Genomic DNA, 10,203 nt, shown 5'->3' with positions numbered 1-10,203 from the left:
AAATTTTTCCCAAGGAATAATTAAATTTTAATTTAAATTTCCTTCTTGGTCTCTTTTTTGTGTTGAGGGTAAAATCTAAAAGAAAACTTTTGTGGTATTAAACATTTTAATTTCTCTATAGTCAAACACACTTAATAATTTTAAAATCGAATCTAAAGATTGACTATAGGAAAACGACAAGTTTTCCTTGATTTGGGTCACTAAGGAAAATCATTTTAATTCTATGATTGTGAATTGTTTAGCATTCGAATTTCATGGTTCTTCAAGGTATTTAGATCTCTAGAAATTTAATTGCTAGAATATTTTGCATATTGATCATCTATTAATTGCTTGAATTATTTGATGTTCATCGCATATTAAATATTTTGCGAATATTTCGAGTAATTATCAAAGTAGTCTATGATAGAATTGTGATAAATTACATATCTTGTGTTCCTAAGCTAAGTATTTTTGTTGGCATTGATATTAGATTGCAAAGAAATTGTTTATTCTCTTTGAGCTACAACTGTATCAAAAAAGATTTGAAGTAAGCTTATGGTTTAATTGTGATATTTAAAGGGGTTTATTTTTAAGTCTTCATCCAGTAAAGTAAACATTTCATATTGGTGATTAAAGACTTTTGTGACACAAGTGCTTCTAATCCTCGAGTGTAGCTTCATCTCATCATCTCATGCATTTGCATTTTAAGTTAGTTCTGCATAACCAAAATTGACTTCCAAGCATAATCTTGGTTGATAGAGAGATAGGTATCCATCCATATTTACTTGAGAAGCATGCTTTTAATAATAATTAAAATGGTGACCTCACAGTCATCAGAAACACAACTCTTTGCAGCGTTTGAGGCACCGAGTATGTTAGATTTTTAGGATAGGTATCGTTAATCACACCTTAGTGTGCTTCACCTTATATTTCCTCTGCCAATTACTACAAAATCAGACTCAACATAGAAAGGATCGAAGGATTAAAACTTAGATAGGCATTTAACTAAAATTAAACAAGATTCTTGAATCTCACATTAGTTTTGGGATCCGCATTTCATATAAGATAGTGATTAATCTAAGTAGGATTTTCATATCGATTACTTGGTCTTAATTTCCCTAACAAGATTGTTGACTCCATAAGGCACTGCTATCAATTGTTTAAATTTAATCAAATCCTGTAAGTCTTGCTAAATCTTACTCAAGTACTTGGTCTCTTCACAATGTCTCCTAAACTGGTTGGTTCCCAACTAGTTCTCTTCCATTCAATTTCCATAAGGTCTACCTCCCTTAGCCTGTTATAGGGATACAAATTAAATGAAGATATTGGGGATCAGGGTGAAAACCCACGATCTGAGACGTTGTCGTGGTGCCTAGACATTCTGTGTGACAACATGTTTTTGTGTCTTTGTTGGGGAGCAATTTATTGGACTTTTTCTTTAAGACATTCTACATCATCTCATTTCATCTCTCATCAAGATAAGTTCCTTGTCCTTGGTTCCTTTTATTGACTTTCTTCCTTGCATTCAGGTTATTTGAAGTTATATCTTTGTGTGAATGGTGACTCCACTTCCTTTATCTTTTTCAAGAGTGTGTACTAGAAGAAATCCAAGTAGCTTCGTTAATATTTCTCCTGATCTGGAAAGAGCTCTCAGAGTATGCTTACACAGTCTCTCTTCTCATACCCTTCTTGTTAATCTTTGACAAGAAGTGCTCTCTGATATCCATTTGCTTTTTCCTAACATGGTTGAGAATGAAATCATGGAGGTCTTGGCCCCTTGTAACTTTTCTAACATTCAAGCTTATCCCAATGATCTTCCAGACAATGGGATGGATAACTTGCCTTCTTTTCAAGGCAATAATGAAATTTTAAATAGAGGAGGAATGACCTGTTATAGAGTTTTATGAACCCAATGTTTTGGACTTCCAAGTGAGTCCATCATCAAGGAATGCAGCAATAGGTATTCTAGAGATATTCATGATGTGTCCATGGGCTATATTTTAAGTTATATATATATAGGTTGTGAAGGAGTTATTCTAAGAAATTATGTTAGGCAATCTCCACTTAGTTTGTTAATATTCAGATTTATTTATTTATTTTTAAATTAATTTGTTTACTTAATTAATTAATTTGTTTTAATCAATTCCCTAATTAATTAATTAATTAAACAAAATAACCAATTTATTTTGTTTAACTAATTAATTAATTTGATTATTAATTAATTTTCTTAATTAATTAACTAACTCGTTTAATTAATTCCCTATAACTTTATATATGATTCCCATTGTTTATTTTCTATCTGTTTACTATGAGTTATAAGGACTAATTGTTTTTTTTAGTAGACGTGTTACCATACTATTATAATTCATAAGTTATGATTTTAATTTATTTTAATATTATCAAATGGTTAGTTAGGAAATAACCCATTATTTGATTTATTTGTTTAATTAATCAATTCATTTGTTTAATTAATTTGTTTTAATGAATGCCCTAATTAATTAACTAATTTGTTTGTGTAATTAATTAATTGAACAAATTGATTAATTAGTTTGTTTAGCTAATTAATTAATTAATTTGTTTACTTAATTAACTAACTTTTTAAATTAAATCCTTATAATTTTCTATATGATTCCTATTGTTTATTTTCTAATTTGTTTAATTAATCAATTAGTTGTTTAATTAATTAAGTAATTGTTTAATTAATTAATTAAATTGTAAAATTAATTAATTTATTTGTTTTAATCAATGCCCTAATTAATTAACTAATTTGTTTGTGTAATTAATTAATTAATTAATTTGTTTACTTAATTAACTAACTTGTTTAATTAATTCTTTATAATTTTCTATATGATTCCTATTGTTTATATTCTAGCTATTTTAATATGAGTTATTACGACTATATGTTTAATTTAAATACATGTGTTACCATGCTATTTAATTAATAAGTTATGATTTTCATTTATTTTAATATTATCAAATGAATAGTTATGAAATAACCAATTATTCGATTTGTATGTTTATTTATGTTTTTGTTTTATTGTTTGAGGAGGATGTTATATAATGTTTTCTTGTTAAGTTGATTTATATTTTATTAATCTTTTGATGATAGATGAGGGAATAAATTATTAAAAAGGGTATGAGTTAATTATTGGTTCTTTAAGATTTCAAGTAAAGGTTTCCAAGTGTTGCTTAGTTTTAGTCCATCACCTCAGTTCAAGTTGTTCTTTCTTTTTTCTATTTCAATGGCTTCTTTGATTTTCCTTTTAAGATAGCAGTCTTCTTTTCTAACTAGTTTGGCTTCTTCCATGCAGATGTAATGAGAGGAGGAGTGGACATGTTCTGCTAAGAATGACTTTGAGGTCCTTTCCCTTCTTAAGTCAGCAGTGTGTTCTTTAATTCTAATGTTAAGGGACCTACCTGTTTCACCTATGTATTCTTTTTCACATGAGCAAGGAATAACATAAACACCTTTTTGAACGTTAGGGTTTATGGGATCCTTCACTGAGTTGAATAATTGTCTGCTGGTGTTGGAAGGGGTGAAGGCTACATTAATGTTGTCTCTATTAAGAATTTTAGTAATTTTATTAGTGGTTCCTTTTATGTACGAAATTTTATCAGGAGGCACCACTGATAAAATTACTAAAATACTTAATAAAAACAACATTAATGTAGCCTTCACCCCTTCCAACACCATCAGACAATTATTCAACTCAGTCAAGGATCCCATAAATCCTAACCTTCAAAAAGGTGTTTATGTTATTCCTTGCTCATGTGGAAATGAATACATAGGTGAAACAGGTAGGTCCCTTAAAATTAGAATTAAATAACACACTTCTAACTTAAGAAGGGAAAGGACCTCAAAATCAGCCTTAGCAGAACATGCTCACTCCTCCTCTCATTACATTTGCATGGAAGAAGCGAAACTAGTTAGAAAAGAAGACCATTATCTTAAAAGGAAAATCAAAGAAGCCATTGAAATAGAAAAAAGGAAGAACAACTTGAACCGAGATGATGGATTAAAACTAAACAACAATTGGAAACCTTTACTTGAAATCTTAAAGAACCAATAATTAACTCATATCCTTTTTAATAATTTAATCCCTCATCTATCATTAAAAGATTAATAAAATATAAATCAACTCAACAATAAAACATTATATAACATCCTCGTCAAACAATAAAACAAAAACATAAAAAAACATATAAATCAAATAATTGGTTATTTCATGACTATTCATTTGATAATATTAAAATAAATTAAAATCATAACTTATTAATTAAATAGCATTGTAACACATGTATTTAAATTAAACATATAGTGGTAATAACTCATATTAAAACAATTAGAATATAAACAATAGGAATTTTATAGAAAATTATAAAGAATTAATTAAACAAGTTAGTTAATTAAGTAAACAAATTAATTAATTAATTACACAAACAAATTAGTTAATTAATTAGGGCATTGATTAAAACAAATTAATTCATTACTTTTACAATTTAATTAATTAATTAACAACTAATTGATTAATTAAACAAATTAGAAAATAAACAATAGGAATCATATAGAAAATGATAAGGATTTAAGTAAACAAGTTAGTTAATTAAGTAAACAAATTAATTAATTAATTAATTAATTAATTAACTAATTAGTTAGTTAAACAAATTAATTAGTCAATTTGTTCAATTAGTTAATTACACAAACAAATTAGTTAATCAATTAGGGAATTGATTAAAACAAATTAATTAATTAATTAAACAAATGAATTGATTAATTAAACATATAAATCAAATAGTTGGTTATTTCATAACTAAACATTTGATAATCTTAAAATAAATTAAAATCGTAACTTATGAATTATAATAGGATGGTAACACATGTATTAAAATAAACAATTAGTCCTTATAAGTTATAGTAAATAGCTAGAAAATAAACAATAGGAATCGTGTATAAAATTATAGGGAATTAATTAAACAAGTTAGTTAATTAATTAAGCAATTTAATTAATTAGTTAAATAAAATAATTTGGTTATTTTGTTTAATTAATTAATTACTCAAACTAATTAATTTAACAATTAATTAATTAATTAAACAAACTAATTGATTAATGAAACAAATTAATTAATTAAGTAAACGAATTAATTAAAAATAAATAAATAAGTAAATCTGAATATTAACAAACTAAGTGGAGATCAGCTGACCTAATTTCTTAGACTAACTCCTTCATAACCTATATATATAACTTTAAATATAGCTCATGGATAGATCATGAATATCTCTAGAGTATCTATTGTCACATCCCCTGATGATGGACTCACTTGGTTGTCCGAAACGTTGGGTTCATAAAACTCTATAACAGGTCATTCCTCCTCTATTTAAAACTATTCTCACCTGTATGGATTCATTATTTAATAATGAAATTACTCTTAATGCTCATCTGAAAGCTTTTGGTTCTTGGCTAGGTAAGTATGCGAGGGCTGCCAATTATAATCATGAAGATGTAAAAATGAGCCTTTTTGTTCTTACCTTGGAGGGAGACACTATGGGTTGGCTTATAGAAAAGCTTGATAATTCATTTGATTCTCTTCAATCGATTATGAATGCCTTTAAGGAAAAGTATGGAGATAAGAGAGAAGAGAAGAATCTCGTAAATGTTACCAATATCATTAAAAGGAAAGAAAATGAGATCGTAGAAGAATTTAATAAGAGGTTTAATGATATTATTAAGGAATTACCTCAAGGTTATAAACCTTCCAATAAATCTCTTCAGGACTTCTATATTGATGCTTTTAATGTTGATACCTCTTATGAATTAAGACATGTTAAACTTCCTAATTATAAGGGTTATCAAGCTTTAGCGGTAGAGCTTGAAAATGATAAGAAGGCATATGGGAAGTCTGAAATCCTGGATTTTGATAGGGCCTCAACAAAATTGAAAGAACCTAAAGGAAAAGAGGTTAAAGAATCTAATGACGACCCTATTCAAAAATTTCTGCAAAAAATTAAAAGCATGGAGCTTAACCAAGCGAAATTAATCTCTTACCATGCTACGGAAATAACTACTTTGTAGTATAGGTTGGTCCAAATGGAAAGAGCTCAAACATAGAATTTCTAGCCTATAAATAGTAATAATAATTGAAGTAATAATACTTGGCATAAAAATGGTCAATTTGGTGAGCAAAGACCTCCTAATCCACTTGAATCTACTAATCTGGTCGATGAGGCTGTGCCTTATTGTCGAGCTTGTGATGCTTCATGAGGAGGCTACTTTCCCCACAGTTAAAAGGATTATGGATAGTGGAGTGTTTGGGGAAAGTAATTAAATAAATGTAGTGGGTAAAGAGTTTTCTTTGTATATGGAAGATTGGATGGAGGTTAAGTAAAATAGTCAAGATGTTAGGCCTTCCACATCACCTTTTAATGTAAATAATTTTGATCATGAAAAGGATGTGATGGTTAAATTATTTGGTGAAAGGCCTTCTCGAGAGAAATTGATGGAAATTTCTAAAGATAAGGGTTTAACTTATCAAAGAAGGGATAAAGTTCAAAGTTCAAATCAAATCCCCCCTCGAATTTTCAACCCAGGTTCAAACTATGGATTAGATATTGATTTGGGAAGTTGGTTTAATAATGAAAAAATATAGGTTCCTGTCATCGATATTGCAAAGATTCCTTCCCAAAGAGCTAAGTTACTAAAAGTTATTGAAGCTCCTCAAGTTAATGTTTCTCAATAGAAGGCACCTGAAGCTGACTATCACGATGCTCCTATATATTTGCTAAGTTTTGATTCAAATAACAAGGATCATCATCCATTCTTTATTACTTTTATGGTTAATGGATATAAATTGAATAATTGTATGATGGATTGTGGTGCATCGGCTTGTGTTGTGACCAAGAGGGTCATGGAACAAGTTAATTTTAGAGTTTCTAGGCCTTACTACAATATATGTGCCATGGATTCTAAGAAGATTGAAATTCATGGGTTAATCAACGATTTACAAGTTCATTTATCGATTTACCCTGACATTATGATTGTTATGGACATTTTTTTTGTTGATGTGCCTGATTCTTGGGGTATGCTATTATCTATAAAATGGGGCTCTGATCGAGGAGGGAGTATTCAAATGAATTGGTCATATGATATGATTCCTTCTCCTAGAGGTGATGGGTTTGTAAGACTTAACATAGAGCCTGAGAGAACATTCCATGTTGAATATCTTAAGATACCTCATAATGAGATAATTAAGAATGATCTGACATTGGGAATTATTCTATTCCATCTAATTCCATAGTTCTTCCTAAAGATAATGTTGATGAAAAGATTGGGGATCTAAAGGATAAAGTTTGGTACATGTATTTTGATGGTGCAACATCTGGGCATGGTAAAGGCACAAGAATAGTATTAAAATCTTCCCTTAGTCATGTTTTCAAATTTTGATATCGATTGGAATTTGAAGCAACCAACAACGTTGCTGAATATGAAGCTTTTTTGTTGGCTCTTGAGTTGGAAAAGGCTTTAAGAGTTAAGTTTCTTAGTATCAAGGGAAATTCTGACTTAGTTATCACGCAAATTAAAAATAAATTTACATGTAGAAATTAAAGGTTAAGGAATTATCAAAATGTTGTATGGGATAATATGTAATAATTTGATGCCCTTGACCTTGAAGCTATCCCAAGAGAGATAGAATAGTTTGGCAGATGAGCTTGATGTAGCTGCTTCTACTTTGCAGTTATCTGGTGGGTTGATCAAGGAAAAGATAAAAATGGAAATTATTTTTAGACCTCCTGTTCCAGATAATTTACACCATTGACATGTTTTTGATGATGAGAAACAAGTGATTTGTTCCTTTTCTTGATAATTTGGATGAGTTTGAAAATTTTCAGAAAGATTCTAGGAAGGATGGATCTGATGATCATGAAGATATTATAAATCCTACTCCTAGGAATGTTGTTTCTTTGGAAAATAAATTTGATCGCCATGATGCCACAAATATGTAAGAGGAAAATAAAATGGATCTAGGTGAATTCATTGGAGTAAACATTGGTACCTCTAGTGATCCCAAGATTGTTAAAATTGGTAAGGGTACTGATGACGAAGAAAGAAAAAATTTAACTAATTTACTTCATGAATATCGGGATGTTTTAGAATTTTCTTGTGATGAATTAAAATGTTATAGGGAAGATGTCATGGAGCACACTACCCCTTTGAAAGATGAAAATGCTAAAACCTTTCGTAAAAATATTAGGCAAATAAATCCTAAGTTAGCCCCTTCAGTTCAAAAAGATCTTTCAAAGATGTTTGCAACAAGAATTATTGCTTAAACTGTGCATTCAACATGGCATTCCAACTTGGTGATTGTTAGAAAAAAGAATGGTAAAATTAGACTTTGTGTCGATTTTTGGAACCTTGATCTACCATGTAAAAAATATAATTAACGTTTGCTAAACATGGAGACTATGTTGCAAAGAGTAACTCGTTCTAGAATGATGTCATTGCTAGATGGTTTTTCTAGATATAATCAGGTATGGGTTAAGAAGGAGGACCGTCACAAAACTACATTCACCACACCATGGGGTAATTTTAATATATTAGAATGTCGTTTGGATTAACCAATTCTGGGGCTACTTTTCAAAGGGATATGGATTATGCCTTCATGGGTTTAACTAACAAGATTATCAAAATTTATGAGGATGATCTTACTGCTTTTTCTAAGGATGGTATTGGTCATATAGGTCATCTTAGGCAAGTTTTTGATAAATGTAGAGAGTATGGGATTTCATTAAATCTGGCTAAGTCTATTTTTGGAGTAAGTGAAGGGAAATTACTTGGTCACATCATTTCTAAAGATGGAATCAATATTGATCCTGAAAGAGTTGAGTAAATAAAAAAGATTGCTCTCCCTCATAATCTTAAGTTGCTTTAGTCATTTCTCAAAAAAATAATTTTTCTTAGAATATTTATTCCAAATAACGCAGAAGTAGTTAAGCCTACTCAAAGTCTTCTGAAGAAGGATGTAAAATTTTTATGGAAAGAAGATGGAGAAAAGGATTTTTAGGAAATCAAAGGTGCTATTGCCAAAGCTCCCGTTTTAGTTAGTCTCGATTATTCAAAGGATTTCATGCTTTTCTCTTTAACTTCTGAAGATACTATTGCTAGTGTCTTATTGCAGAAAACTAAGGATGGTTAGGAGAAAATTATTGCTTTCATGAGTAGAGCGCTTCAAAATTATGAATTAAATTACATTACCATGGAAAAGCAAGCCTATTCCTTAGTCAAATATGTTAAGAATTTCAGAACTTATGTGGGTTATTTCAAAATCATTTCTTTTGTCCCACATTCTATTGTTAAATATATATTAACTCAAACTTATTGCTTAGGGACTCGTGCTAGGAGGGTTACTAAAATCCAAAAATATGATTTAGAGATTAGACCCACCAAGTTAGTCAAAGGTAAAGGCTTGGATGAAATGATGACGAAAGGTAATGAGAAAGCTTTTGGTTTGATTTGTCTTAACAATTCACTTCACCTAAGCTACAAATATTAGGAGAGCATGAGTGGTACAAGGACATTATTTATTAATCGTTAAATCTTACATGTCCTAACCATTTAGTTGCTCATAAGAGAAGGGCTCTTAGATTAAAAGCCACTAAGTATTGCCTGATGAAGGATGGACTTGGATGGAGAAATCCTGAGGGCATAATACTTAGGCGTGTTGATGAAATTGAGTCCAAGAAGTTAATTTCTGAGTTTCATTCAGGATTTTGTGGGGGTCACTATGTTGCTAGAACTACTCCCCACAAAATTTAGAGAGTTGGTTATTATTGGCCTTTGATTTTTTTGGATGTGCATAAGTTTGTTAGAAGTTTTCAAGCCTACCAACTGTTCATTGGGAAACAAAATCTTGTTGTCCCGCACTTACAACCTATGATTGTGGAGGCACCTTTTCAGTATTGGGGTATGGACTTCATTGGGAAGTTTCATGAAAATTCTAGAAATGGATACTCATGGATTTTGACTGCTACTGATTATTTCACTAAATGGGTAGAAGCCATCCCTACTAAGAATTCCATTGAAAAGGTCATTATGGATTTCATTGAAAATAATATCATTACTAGATTTGGTGTCCCTGCCAAGATCACAACAGATAATGCCAATGCTTTTAGTTCTTCAGAGTTTTCATCCTTTTTTCTCAAGTATGGCATTGTCTTATCTCATTCATCTC

Source organism: Pinus tabuliformis, chromosome 8 (assembly GCF_031772625.1).
Source record: "Pinus tabuliformis cultivar Carrire ecotype Pingquan chromosome 8, CPIR1, whole genome shotgun sequence".
Lineage (NCBI taxonomy): Eukaryota > Viridiplantae > Streptophyta > Pinopsida > Pinales > Pinaceae > Pinus > Pinus tabuliformis.
The sequence above is the reverse complement of the archived record's forward strand: the minus strand, read 5'-3'. Positions refer to the sequence as shown.